Source organism: Humulus lupulus, chromosome 3 (assembly GCF_963169125.1).
Source record: "Humulus lupulus chromosome 3, drHumLupu1.1, whole genome shotgun sequence".
In the NCBI taxonomy this organism is placed as follows: Eukaryota; Viridiplantae; Streptophyta; class Magnoliopsida; order Rosales; family Cannabaceae; genus Humulus; species Humulus lupulus.
This window is the reverse complement of record NC_084795.1, coordinates 87,473,395-87,487,831: the sequence shown is the minus strand read 5'-3', so window position 1 is coordinate 87,487,831 and position 14,437 is coordinate 87,473,395. Positions and strand designations below refer to the sequence as shown.

Genomic DNA, 14,437 nt, shown 5'->3' with positions numbered 1-14,437 from the left:
TCCAACTGAAATTTGGGTGGTATCTCCAACCAGGGTTGTACGTATGGGAGAATGTCTTGTTATATGCCCCTAAGGCATTTCATTGCTCCTCATAAACCCCCCTCATTTCATTAAAAGCTAAGTAGTCCTTAGTTAAATGCTCCGTCCCTCCACAAACAAAGCAAGGTTCTTGTGATTTCGCTTGAGCAATCATGTGCGATTTTTGGCCATTTTTCATCATTAAGACCTCAAACCACTTTTTCAAAGCTTTGAGTTGGGCCTTAACACTGTCCTCTTCTTGAAGTTGATAGATCCTAGATGGTTTGTGTCGGTTGGTGCTATCAGTAGCACTCAGACCAGTCCAGGTGTAAGATTTTTTTGCGGTTTCTTCGAGATATTCAAGAGCATCGTCTGGCTCTTTTTCGAGGAATTCACCATTGCATAACATTTCTACAAACTGGCGCTCACGACTCGTGAGACCTTCATAGAAGTAACTGACCAAATGCCAGTTCTCATAGCCATGGTGTGGGCACTGATTTAACAGATCTTTGAATCTTTCCCACACTTGATAGAACGTTTCATTGTCCTTTTGGGAAAATGTGGAAATATGTTGTTTTAGACTGTTGGTCTTATGGCTGGGGAAGCGTTAAGAAGGATTTGGTCATTTCCTCCCATGTTCCAATAGACCTAGGTCTCAAAGAGTATAACCAGCTTTTGGCTTTGTCCTTCAAGGAGAAAGGGAAGAATTTCAGTTACACAAAATTGACATTTTCAACTCGGTTATAGAACGTGGCTACTACCTCCTCAAATTCTCTAATATGCATGTATAGGCTTTCGTTTTCATTCCATGAAATGCGGGCAAGAGTTGAATCATGCCAGGTTTACAGTCTAATGTGGGCATATTAGGAGGGAAAATAATGCATGAAGGCGTGGAAGTGCGAGTAGGATGGATGTAGTCGTTGAAAATTCTTTGTTGGATTTCATCATTGCGAGCCATTGCGAATGGATTATTATCAGCTAAGGTTTGTGGAGGAGCAGAATTGGTGGAAGGAGTTCCGGAAAGAGTGGCAGATGAATTGAAAGAAGTGTCACTGGAAGTTTCGTGATGATTCATCCACTCTCGGAAATCATAATTAGATTTATTTTATGTTTGTGGATGCTCAAAATTCCACCAAGGAAAAATATTGAGGTTTACCCTCATTAGCCTTAGGCAAACCAAGCAACCCAGTATTTTTCCCCACGACCCATGTCTCATAGGAGGCCTTAATGAAGATGCCCTGAGAGACCCGAAAGCCTTGCCACGCGAGGGTACCCAACATGCATGAGTACCTGCCAAGGCCACAAGGGCCTCACTATGCGAGGCCGTCCATGACCCGCGTCCGTCTCACGACCAGGCAATGCACTCTACCCTTGCACACAAAGCCCCGCCTCCCCTCGTCCGTGCGCACCTGAGGGTTCCGCGTGAGGCCTTGCCTCGCCTCGTCCGCGCGCACCTGAGAGATCCGCGAGAGGCCCCGCCTCCCGTCATCTGCGCGCACCTGAAGGATCCGCGTGAGGCCCCGCCGCGCCTAGTCCGCGTGCACCTGAGGAATCACGTGAGGCCCCTGCCTCGCCTCGATCATGCGCACCCGAGGGATCACGCGAGGCCTCTGCCTCGCCTCCACCATGCGCACCCGAGGGATCACGCAAGGCCCTTGCCTCGCCTCCACCATGCATACCCAAGGGATCACGCGAGGCCCCATCTCGCCTCACCTCATCCATGTGCGCCCGAGCCTCGCACGCGAGGCCCCGTCCCACACATTCCATGCCACACCACCAGGAGCACCCCTACATGCCTGGGCACCCCGCGGGACCTCTCACACCTAGCCCCCTTAGCCCAGCCAGCAAAGTTTAACTCCCATCGACAGGCACACCTTCAGAAGGTGAGAATACCCGCTAGTTGCAGGGTACACGCATGAATATGGAATGTACCTGCAAACCTAAAGGAGTCAGAGTACGAATATGGTACCCCTGCCAGACAAGTAGTGGGAGCACCAGGAGAGGGGGCATGGCATCTGTGTCTATGGCCAGATGTCAGAGTCGACACCACTACCCCCTGCACCACTCCTCTGACATTCGTACGGATCAGGTAGTGGAGACATCCTCATGGTACCTGGCCATGTACTAGAACCAACACCACTACCCCTGAGACCACTCACCTGACAGTGTACTTGCGTTCTGCTTGCTCCCCCGACCACATTGTATCAGGGGCCATTAGAGCTCACTATAAAAGAAACTCCACTTCCACTTGGAAAGGGGTTGGAAAAAATACTGTAGCATCACACCATAAGAAATACAAATTCAGTTCATCATTTTTCTTCTGCAAGTGCTCTTTAAGTTTCCAATTTGATCTTCAAAGTTTTTCTTTTGATAATCTCTACGTTTTTTTTTCTAACTTAACTTGGTTGATGAGTTCTCACCGTCAACAGTTTGGCGTCGTCTGTGGGGAGAATAGATTGCAAGTCACTGTTCTTCCGTCGATTTCGATAAGAAAAAATGTCGCGACGTTTGAAACGGTTGAGAGAGCTGTGCGAGGTGGAAGTCCACCTTTGATTAGTGCTCAAAAATTCAAATTTATTGGTTTTAAAGTGTAAAATAAATTAAGTTTTAATTAATAATTTTATGAATTTATTGTAATATATTTTACAATTGAAAATATTAATTTTAAATTTAATTTGTGTTTAATTTTCAGGAAATAAATTGCATTTGGACATTAATAAAAAGAGAAAACAAAGAATGGTTAAAACTGAAAAAGAAAATGAAGGAAGTGGCATTTTTGAGGAATTTGGCCCAGTCCCGAAGGCCCAAACCAAAGGCCCAGCTCTTCCTTCCTCTCTCCCCCAGCTGCCAGGTGGCGTGCTCTCCTTGCGCCACGCGTCCCTGCTCCAAAAGCCCACCTGTCAGCAACACAACTCCTTCAGCATAAGCTCCTAACGTTAGCCTCCTTGCATCCTCCTGAGGCCCAACATAGCTTCAGCCAAGCTCAACCCAGCCTGCCTCCTTTAATATTCACCAACGCAGCAACAAGGCCCAAAGGCAGCCTCCACAAGCCCAGTCCGAAGCAAGCCCAACGTCAACAGCCCTCTTCTTTCAGCTCTCCTGTTGACGTGGCGCGCTCCCATTGGCTGGGAGTGGGTCAAAACCCTCCTCTGCCACAGCCACCTTTCAGCCCATGTTTTGTGCACTTTGGGCTTTGCAAATTACCACTTTGAGCTTTAAAGCTCATCTTTTTTGGTGTTTTTGAAAAAGGGCAATTTGACCATACACCAAAATAACTAGGTTAATATTTATAATAAGATTTCATTTTTCAAAATCATATTTTATTATTAATATTTCAGATTTATTTTGTAAACCCCAAATTGTTGTTTAATTTATTTTTAGTCATTTTCTCCATCTATAAATAGGGACACTTTCTTCACATTTTCTATGTAATTTTTAGGTAGCAAAACTCTACCAAATTTAGTCTCATCTCTCATATTTTATCTCTAGAATTTTATGAGAATGTCTAGCATAATAGGCTAACCTTCTTGGGAAGGTTAGGATGATCCTATATGCACTATGACTTTGTTTGGTATTTTTGATTCACCATGTACTTAAAGCTTATATATTTGAGTGATTTATTTTCTTTCATCTCTATTTCTTCATCTTGTTATCTATATTTATGTTTACTAATAGTATATAGATTTTGTCAAGCACTTTCTATGTATTATCAAATTAGTGAAAATAATATAGATAATATATTTATCATTTTCTCCATCTCATCCATATATATTTACTTTTGCTAAAATCTATATAGAATTAGTCATGCTCTTTCTATGTATTTTATAAATGGTAAAAGTAATATTTGTATTAGGTTTTATGTCCAATCTTTTATTGCATTATTGCCAATGGTATAATGTCATTTTTAGATTTCTCATAAGATTTATCTCATCTTTCCATGGTAAAGAATAACATCACTTGAATACATTTTTGTAAAATATATTTGTGCTTTAATGTTGAATCTTCCAAATGAATAGTTGGCATGTGAACTATCCATTTGTGTAATTTTTGTGAATCAAATATCCAAATAAATACGTATGCATATTGGTGACTTTTGATCCTTCCTATTTGTTACTTATTGTTACATCACACTTTATTCTATTTTTATTTCTAATCTTTAAATTTCAAAAACAACAAAAATATCACTTGTTCTATTTTCCTCACATTATTTATTGATTAACTTTATTTCTTTGCCTCCTTGTGGAATCGACCGCCCGATCTATACTACAACCACCGCTAAGTGGAAGTTATGTTTGGGCGTTAAACAACCTTGACAGAGATCAGCTAAAAGCCTCCATGAGGGATCCTCCTCCACCTGCAAACATGGAGGCCCTAAGGGAGCCTGAGGCGCCCAGAGACGAAAGGGAGGCCTCGTCCCTGGCAGTCCCACCTGAGGAGGATCGCCCAAAGTCGGCGACTGCCCTGGCAAGGGGCGCCAATGAGTTCCTGCCTCCAGAGCCGCCGTAGGTGCCAAACCCTGGTTGACAGGATCCAGGCCCGTTGAATCGCCGGGCTGACAAGCACCCTCGGGTCCACTCCGTCAGCTCAAGCTCGAAGTCTTGGTTCTACAAAGACGAGATACGAGAACTTCACCGCAAGAATCAGAGGCTAGAGACCACCTTGGAAAACATGCAAGAGGTGCTAAATGGGCTGTTGCAAGGGAGATCAAATGTGACACTCCCTAAGCGCAAAGAGAGAGACTAGAGGGAGGTAGAAACCACTGTCCCAGTAGATGATGGAAAGACGCGACTCTCCACTAGTAACACCCCCCGAACAAAGCAACGCGAACATCCCAGACCGCCGAAGCAGGCCCAGAAACCAGAGCCGGAGACCAATGCTGCCCCTCGCAACGATGACGAGGTCACCTCAAAGAGAGCACCCTCAGATTTACGGGAGGAGCTCAACAAGAAGAGGGCGGGTAAAAGGACCACGCCCCCTATGGTGCCTCGGGAGGGCAAAGGAAAGGGGGATCTTAACCCGTCCGCTTTGAGAGACTCCCTAAGCAAGAGGAGGCAGAACCTGGACACAGAAATGAGGAGCCTGCGAAGCAAGTTCGTCACCGCCTCTGGAGGTCAAGCTTCTGAGGAAGAATTCGATCATGAGTCACCCTTCATCAGGGAGATCCAAGCCATCCGGCTCCCAACCAACTTTAAGGAGCCCCATATGACCCCCTACGAAGGAAGCACAGATCCAAAATACCATCTAGATACATTTAATGACCTGATGAAGATGAGGGGAATTAGTAGCGGGGCGAGATGTCATTGCTTCGCTGTCACATTAAAAGGACCTGCGTACAAATGGTTCAAAAGACTTAGACCGGGGTCCATCAGATCTTGGCAACAGTTTTCTGATGAATTCCTCCAGCAGCACCACGCTGTGCGAGACTACACGATGCCAGGCACCAGCCTCGCAAATGTGAAGCATGGAGAAAACAAGAATCTGAAGAGTTACATTCACAGGTTCAATATGGAGGCAGCTAAAGTAGGGAGCCTGACCCGCCGAGAGCTGAAAATGGCCATCACAGCTGGAGTACGCCCGGGAAGCAAGTTATGGGATAACATGCTCAAGAGGGAGGTCACAGACTTGGATGATTTCTACGAGCAGGCACAAAAATACATTCGTGTGGAGGATGGTCACGAGAACCTCAAAGCCAGAAAAGGCCCGTCGCCCCCGAAACCTTCGATCCGAGAAAACCAAAACGGTGCAAAGAAGAAGGGGGTTTATGAGGGAACGAGAGATGATCGACCCCGGAAGCATCAACGCTCTGATGAGCGCCTACAGGGCCCATACACCTTTTACACTGACCTCACCCCTATGCGAGAGAGCATATTTTCGTTACGAACGAAAACCAGGTCCCTTTCAAAAGGACCCCGCCAATGAAAAAAGACCGGTCTACAAGAGATCCCAGCAGGTATTGCCAGTATCACAAGGATATCAGCCACACCACCGCGGAATGCAACCATTTGAAGGTGGAAATCGAGGAGCTCATCCGCAGGGGACATTTGGGCAGATATGTGCACAAGGAGAACCAGAGGCCAAAAGAAGGAGCGTCCCTGCCGCGGGTGCGAAAGGTGGCCCCAGAAGTACAGGGAGAGGTCAGGACCATCTTTGGAGGTCCAAGATTCGGAGGCGATTCAAGGAAGGGACGAGAAAAATATGCCAAGGAGGCCAGACGAAGTCCACCACCGTGTGTCTTAAGTTTGGAGCAACGCCCCCCGAAGAGTTTCAAGGGCGAGAATGACTCAATAACTTTCACTGAAGAAGATGCGCACGGGGTACATTTCCCTCATAATGACCCCCTGGTGCTAATTGTCCAGCTTGCGAACATGAGAGTACATTAGGTCCTAGTGGATAATGGAAGCTCTGTAGACATCCTGCATCGCCCCGCTTTGGAGAAGATGGGACTGAGCGTCCAACACCTGAAACCCTGCAATTCCTCCCTTTACGGGTTCACAGGGGACTTGATACTGCCCCTAGGTGCAATTGAATTAGCCCTCACCATGGGGGAACAACCCAGGCAAACCACCATAATGGCAAACTTTGTCGTGGTGGATTGCGCCTCAACCTTCAATGCGGTATTAGGGAGACCCTCTCTGAGAGAATTGAAGGCGATAACTTCTGTGTATCGCCTAGCTATGAAATTCCCAACCCCTAGGGGAGTAGCATGCATGAAAGGGGAGCAGAAAGAAGCGAGGGAATGCTATAACATGTCCCTCCGCACAGCCACAAAACCATCGGTACCGATGGCAATGGTTGTGTATGAAGGCGCGACCCACACGAGTTAGACCCACGAGTTACGGAACACCTCAAGAAATGCTACCAGTGAGGCTTCGGCACCCGGTGCAAAGAGGACCTATGTTTAGTTTGTTCCTTGTTATGTTAGCTTAGTGAGTAAGAATCAAAGAGGCTACCTAGGTAACCTCCCAATTAGATGTAACCCTTTTTTATATATGTCATTGTAAACCACATGCTATGAATGAAACTGTTCGCAACTTCACGTGTTATTTTTCTTCTCTATGCGAGCATCAGCCAAAGTGCTTGCCGAAATAAATTTCACCAAACACTTGGGGGGCAGGACAGGAGGCAAAAGCATACAGCAAGCAGGAGGATCCTAAAAAGGACCCTCTAACAGGAGAATCCTAAAAAGGACCCTCTATCAGAAGGATCCTAAAAAGGACCCTCTAACAGGAGAATCCTAAAAAGGACCCACTATCAGAAGGATCCTAGAAAGGACCCTCTAACAGGAGGAACCTAAAAAGGGCTCCTAAAAATGACCCTCTATCAGGAGGGTCCCAGAAAGGGCTCCTAAAAAGGAGGATCCTACAAAGGACCCTCTATCAGGAGGATCCTAAAAAGGGCTCCTAAAAAGGAGGATCCTTAAAAGGACCCCTTGTATCAGGGCATGGTGAACCCTAACAAACAGGGAGGAGACCTTGCAAGGCATCTCTCGAAGTTCATAAGGATTAGCTACCCTTACGAACACCAAGGAGGCCAAAAGGTCTTATATAAAAAAAAAACAACAACAACAACAATGAGCTCCCAAATAAGGGCAGATACTCTCTCAAAGGGAGAAGCCCCAGAAAGAGCACCCGCCGATAAGCCTAGAGCGGCCACCAAGCCGTCTAGCCAAAAAGGGTCCTAAAAGAGACCCTTGCAAAAATAGTACTATGAATAATGACGAGAAGGACACTTCTCGCAAAAAAATAATAAGCGTGCGCAAAAATATATAAAAGGATAGCTAGAACCCAAGGGGTCAAAATATCCTTATAAAAATAATCAAGAGGCACCAAAAAATGACCCATTGAACCCTTTCACATGGGCTCCAAAGGACCTCTAGCCTGATAAATAAAAGAGGGGAACCTACCAAACCCCATCATACAGGCTCAAAAAGACCCCAAACACAGAGGAATAAGAGATGAATAACCACACATGTATATATTAAAAAAGGAGTCTTGGTAACATGGCAAGATTTACAAAAAAAAATAATAATCATAATAATATTACAAAGGCTCAAATGAGCATACACCCACAGCGGGCTAGCTGACAGAAGTTATGAAATAACAACCTCAGAGCCTCCTGCCCCAGGCGTTCCACACAGCCGCCCGGGCAACGGCATGCTCGCCAAAGGAGGAGAAATCGAAGTTGGGATCCTGCCTCCATACGCCTTAGAGGGCGCGCTCTATAGACCTATACATAGTGGTTGCCCTATCCACTTCTAAAGAGACAACCCTCTCATGTGACGCAGCTACATCAGCTTTGGAAACTTCAAGCTCGACCTCTAGGGAAGCGACCCTCTCCTGCGTCGCAGCCGCGGTAGCCTGGGCACCCTGGCGTTCGCCCTCTAGGCTGGTAACCCTTTCCTGCAGCATCATGGCCTTGACAACTGCCTTCTTCTTCCTTTTTGACGAGGCAGAAAATTTCGCCCGAGCCCTTTTTAGCTTAGACTTGGTTTCTTCAAGCTCGAGCTCTAGCTCCAGAACCCGGGCTGTGAGACGGTCCCTCTCGGTACTCGACGCGGAAAGATTGTGAGCCGAGTCGGCGAACTGCTGAGCCATAGTATAGGCCTACACAAGAAAGATAACAGCAACAATGATAAGTAACAAAAAAAAGTGTATATATATCTATATATAATAAGGCCGACACAAGATGCATGAACTCACCCAAGCAATGGTGCGTGTTAGAGTCTCCCCAAGGTCCGACAGGGCGAAACTCCCAAGACCATTCTAGTCAGATTCGGGGAGGTCTAAGGCGATTTGGACGTACCGTCGTCCGTAAATGGTCGCCATGCGACTCACCCAAGGCTCCCCTTCCGAGTTAAGGGCACCTGGCTGGGTAAGGACAGACGACCCGCTTGCCGAAACGGGAGGGGGCGTAGAAAAATTGGAAAAGTGAGGCCTGGTAGATCAGAAGGGGGTGCAGGAAGATTGGCAAAGTAGGCCCCCGATGGACCAGGGTCGAGGGGAGCCTGAGGGAAAGCGTCAAAGTCCTCGGGGTCGGGGCAAACAAAATGCCCCGGAATGGCATGTTGGCCTGGGGATTGGGAGGCTATGTCCAGGTCGAAAGAAACAAAGGGAGGACATCCCCCAGGAGACAAGGATAGTTGGTAAGGTCGCTCAGGTACATCCTCAGCCTCACCTTCACCCGGGCAAGGATCAGCCGATGCAGCCTTCATCCTCTTTGACCCAGGAATCACTCACAGCAACCTGGGATCAGAAACCGGGGACAGCCGGTGAAGGTTAAGCTTTTCCATAGTGAATAGGTACGCAGCCTTTTTCACGGCGGGGTCAACGTTGATAAGATCCTTCACGACGTCTGCTTCCGACCCAACAACCTCGGGTACGGCAAATCGCTATGCATGATCCACACCATTGTCGACACAAACATAAGTTATAAAACAATAAGTTTCAACAAAAAAGAAAAAAGAGAAGAAAAGGTGGCCCAGGGTACTTACTGGGAGCGGCACAGAAGTGCTCGCGAACAGAGAGAGGACCTTTCACGAAGAAAAATTCCTGCTTCCAGGACCCCGGGTTGGACACTGAGCCCTCTATCAAAGGGACCTTGTTATTGGCTTTTTGCAGGTAATAGAAGCCCTTGGACTTGGGAGAGGGCATGAGATTGTACAGGAAGTGCACCTCTAGTGCCGTAGGAGCACGTTTGACTAGTTCCGCAAACGCAATAAAAAGGCAGCTCAAGGTCAGCCAACTGTTGGGTGCCAGCTGAAGTGGAGCAAGGTCGAAGTAGTTGAGGACTGCAATGAAGAAAGGGTGTAATGGGATGGTACCACCCACCTTCAGGATGTGCTCACTAAGGGCCACGAAGTCGGGACTAGGGTAGTCAGCCCGGCAGTTGTCTGAAGGAGTGTATAAGGCATACTCCGGAGGAACACGGTAATGCTTCACAATTTCCCTCAGTTTATTTGCTGACACATGGGACACCAGGGTGGATGCCAATAAAGGGGCATCATCCTGTTCATTGATGGATACCTGTCGTCGTCCCCTCGGCATATCTGCAAAACCAAAAGAAAAAGGTGAGGAAGAGACAGAACACTTGACCCTCCATTTTCTCATCCTAGCAAGAGTCTCCCACCGGGGCACCGACTGCGGAAGCGCTAAACTAGGGAAGATCGAAAATAAGGGCAGAAGAGAAGCAGAAGCGGCCCCGTGATAGTCATCAGGCGAGGATGGGCTAGAGGGCTCAGGTGGAAGATGTCCCTCCATAAACTCCAACTCCCCCTACAAATCTAAAAGGGTCACCCTAAGGCTCGCTACGTGGTCACTAAGGTCAGGGGGGAAAGGTGCTCCGTCTCCTCTCAACACCCAGTCAATTTCACTCTCCACCACCCAAATTTTACGTCTAAGTTCAGTCATGTGCTCAAGATGACGAATACGGACCTGCCTTAAGGAGTCATAGTCTTGGTAAGGGTTTTCCTCAGGGGACTCTGAGTCTGAGGACAAGTCAACAAACTCAACCCCCGGAGGTATGCCGAACGGACCGTCACTTGCCATGAGACCTCGTCCCGAAAGCAAAAAGGGGTTCACGTATAAATGAGAGGATTGCTACAAAACACAAAGGAATGGGCTCAAAATTTCTAGGCACAAACACTCTAAATGACCCGCCACGGGGTGTGAATAAAGGGGCATGCCTTAAAACTAACTCACGACAGGCTTAGGCCAAAGTACCCCATCCTGAGTGGTGCTAACATTGACCCAATGAAAACAAGGGAAAAAGAGAATATAACTCAAGCAGGAAAAATGAGACGCTGTCGTGGTCAAAAGGAGGCTGGGGGCCAAAAGTACCGTCACGGTCAAAAAGAGCTAAATGGTTGAAAGTACGCGTCTGCAAAAATAAATAGAAAAGATGTGTTAGTTTCCAAATATATGAAGGGGTATAGACATACCAAAAGTTAGCCCAAATATATATATATATATAAAAGGAGGAAACTATAATAAAAGTGAGGTTGTGGGGGATTGAACCCCTTACCTCTTGAAAGGAGCAAAGGTCTAAATACCACTATGCTAAGAAGATGGAGTGTAAATAATAGGCTTGGCATGGGGGCCTATTTATAAGAATTAAAGAGAAGAGTCTACCAAAGCACCTGAAGGTCCTCTCCTAGACTGGGGGGCAAGTGTGGATGCTCAAAATTCCACCAAGGAAAAATATTGAGGTTTACCCTCATTAGCCTTAGGCAAACCAAGCAACCCAATATTTTTCCCCACGACCCATGTCTCATAGGAGGCCTTAATGAAGATGCCCCGAGAGACCTGAAAGCCTTGCCACGCGAGGGTACCCAACATGCACGAGTACCTGCCAAGGCCACAAGGGCCTCACTATGCGAGGCCGTCCATGACCCGCGTCCGTCTCGCGACTCGGCTGCGCACTCTAGCCTCGCACGCGAGGCCCCGCCTCGCACGCGAGGCCCCGCCTCGCCTCGTCTGCGTGCACCTGAGGGTTCCGTGCGAGGCCCCGCCTCGCCTCATCCGCGCGCACCTGAGAGATCTGTGCGAGGCCCCGCCTCGCGTCGTCCGTGCGCACCTGAAGGATCCACGGAAGGCCCCGCCTCACCTCGTCCGCGCGCACCTGAGGAATCACGCAAGGCCCCTGCCTCGCCTTAACCATGCGCACCCGAGGGATCAAGCGAGGCCCCTGCCTCACCTCGACCATGCGCACCCGTGGGATCACGCGAGGCCCGTCTCGCCTCGACCCTGCGCACCCGAGCCTCACACGCGAGGCCCCGTCTCGCCTCGCCTCATCCATGTGCGCCCGAGCCTCGCACGCGAGGCCCCGTCCCGCACATGCCATACAACACCACCAGGAGCACCCCTACATGCCTGGGCACCCCGCGGGACCTCTCACACCTGGCCCCCTTAGCCCAGCCAGAAAAGTTTAACTCCCATCGACAGGCACACCTTCGGAAGGTGAGAATACCCGCTAGTTTCAGGGTACACGCATGAATATGGAATGTACCTGCAAACCTAAAGGAGTCAGAGTACAAATATGGTACCCCTGCCAGACAAGTAGTGGGAGCACCAGGAGAGGGGGCATGGCATCTGTGTCTATGGCCAGATTTCAGAGTCGACACCACTACCACCTGCACCACTCCTCTAACATTCGTACGGATCAGGTAGTGGAGACATCCTCATGGTACTTGGCCATGTACTAGAACCAACACCACTACCCCTGAGACCACTCACCTGACAGTGTACTTGCGTACTGCCTGGTCCCCTGGACCACATTGTATCAGGGGCCATTAGAGCTCACTATAAAAGAAACTCCACTTCCACTTGGAAAGGGGTTGGAAAAAATACTATAGCATCACACCATAAGAAATACAAATTCAGTTCATCATTTTTCTTCTGCAAGTGTTCTTTAAGTTTCCAATTTGATCTTCAAAGTTTTTCTTTTGATAATCTCTACGTTTCTGTTTTTCTAACTTAACTTGGTTGACGAAATCTCACCATTAACAATGTTTTTATTATTTTTTTATTTTTGTATTTTATTTTTGTTAAACTTGTTCCCAGGTAGATTTGGAGGTTTTGGGGTGATCTCCAACGTCTTACTAGAACTCCCCGAGGTTACTGAGTAAGTATGGTGGATCACAAGTTAAACCTTTTCGACCAAACAACCTTTAAGCAGAGTGAAATTGCTTATTTTGACAAAACAAGCTTGGTTTTTTTTACAGTAATAAGTTCAACAATGTAATAGTGCAAAAGTATATGCTCGAAATGTTCCCAGGCTGATTGGGAAGGTTGCCAAGGTACCGCTTTAGACCCACACTTGCCTAGACAGAACTCTCCGAGGTGCCCAGGTAAGTGTGGGGGGTAACGCTATCACAAACCTTATTTAACAACCAATCTTCTAGACAGAACAATATCGGTTTCTACCATTTGTAATATTACACAATTGTTCCCAATACTAAGCGTTTTATGATTGAAATTTTATGAATAATTTTGTAACGACCCAAATTCACTAATAAGGCTTAAGGGCCTTGATTAGTGTGTCGGGAGAGCATAATTGAGTTAAATGTGATTTGAGTGAGTTTATTGATTTGAATGCATAATTATATGATTAAAATGCTTGCATGATTATATTGATATTGATGTGATATATATATGGTATTAGTGAGAACCGCATTATTATGTGGGTAGGTTTGCGGAGCACGACTCGAGGCGATCCTAGGGCTTGATAGCGGGAAAAGTCACAACGGGGCTTAGCAGTTTACTTTGGATAAGTTAGGGGTATTTTAGGTATCGGGTAGTTATTTAGACTATTGGGTTATGAAAATAAATATATGGAGATATATTTGAGGATAGGAAGTCTAGGCGGGAATATTGGGGAATTTTACCGTTTTGCCCTCGGGGACATTTCCGGCACCCCGAGCCTTGGGATTGACTTAACGGGATAAGGATAGGCTAAAATTAAAGGAAAATAGTAGAACAAAAATTAGACCGACACTTTCTTTCTTAGCTCTTTTCTCTCTCTCTTTCTCAAGGAAAAACACAAGCTAAACACTGAAAATTTTAGAGGAATTCAGCTGGAATTCAGTGGATTGAGGAGGGATTTAGAGGCTTAGCTCAAGAATCATCCAAGAAACTTAATTGGTACTAAGGTAAGCATTGAATTCCTTTCTTTGTGGTTGGAAATTCCGAGTTTTGGCTGAGTAGTGAGATAGTTGTGATTTTGATGTTTAAGGGCAGAATTAAGGTGGAGAGCTTGGGAATTAACTTGGATTTTGCTTGGAGAAGTGGTTCAGCAGAAGAGGTAAGCTTCAATTTATGAATTAGAGGTTTAAATTCGAGTTTTGCATGGCTGGTTTTAGTGTTTGAAGTTCTTGAGTTTCAGAAATTGAAGATGGGATTTCCATGAGTTTTAGGTTGAGTTTTCAGTTGAATTATGTTGTTTAAGTCATTCTAAAAGTGTTGGGATTAATTGGTTTTGAATTAGGAAGCTTTGGGATGATTTTGGGAAAGGTTTAGGTGTTGAAAATGGTGGAATTTCTGGGCACAAAGGGAAGGGTCGCGGCTTTGTTCTAGAGCGCTGCGGCCCTAGGATGCAAAGGAGCCAAGGAGGCTCGACCAGGGGTGAGCGCCGCGGCGCCCAAAGCAAGGGCCGCAACGTGTGTCTTCTTCCAGGGAGGCCTTAGGTTCTGTTTTAGGGCAGGGCCGCGGCTAGGCTTCAAGGGCCGCAGCCCTTAGATGCATACTTGAACATTTAGGGTTTTTTAACACGGGAATCGAGTCTAGTGTGCTCGGGATCAATTTCACCACCGTGCTTGGTGGGATTTGGTTTCCCGGAAGTTAGTTTTGTACCCGAAAACGTATATTTGGATATTAATGGAACCCAATACCTTGGTTGTGATTAGGTGCTAAAGCTAGGGCTCGGG

General features: G+C 46.9%; 1 non-coding gene across 1 annotated transcript; it reads left to right on the top strand.

Annotated features, from left to right (window-relative positions):
- Positions 1–494: 494 nt before the first annotated feature.
- On the top strand, positions 495–601 carry LOC133827995 (small nucleolar RNA R71). Its single transcript, XR_009890641.1, has one exon. It is a non-coding gene; the product is annotated as a small nucleolar RNA R71 (small nucleolar RNA).
- The last annotated feature ends 13,836 nt before the right edge of the window (positions 602–14,437 follow it).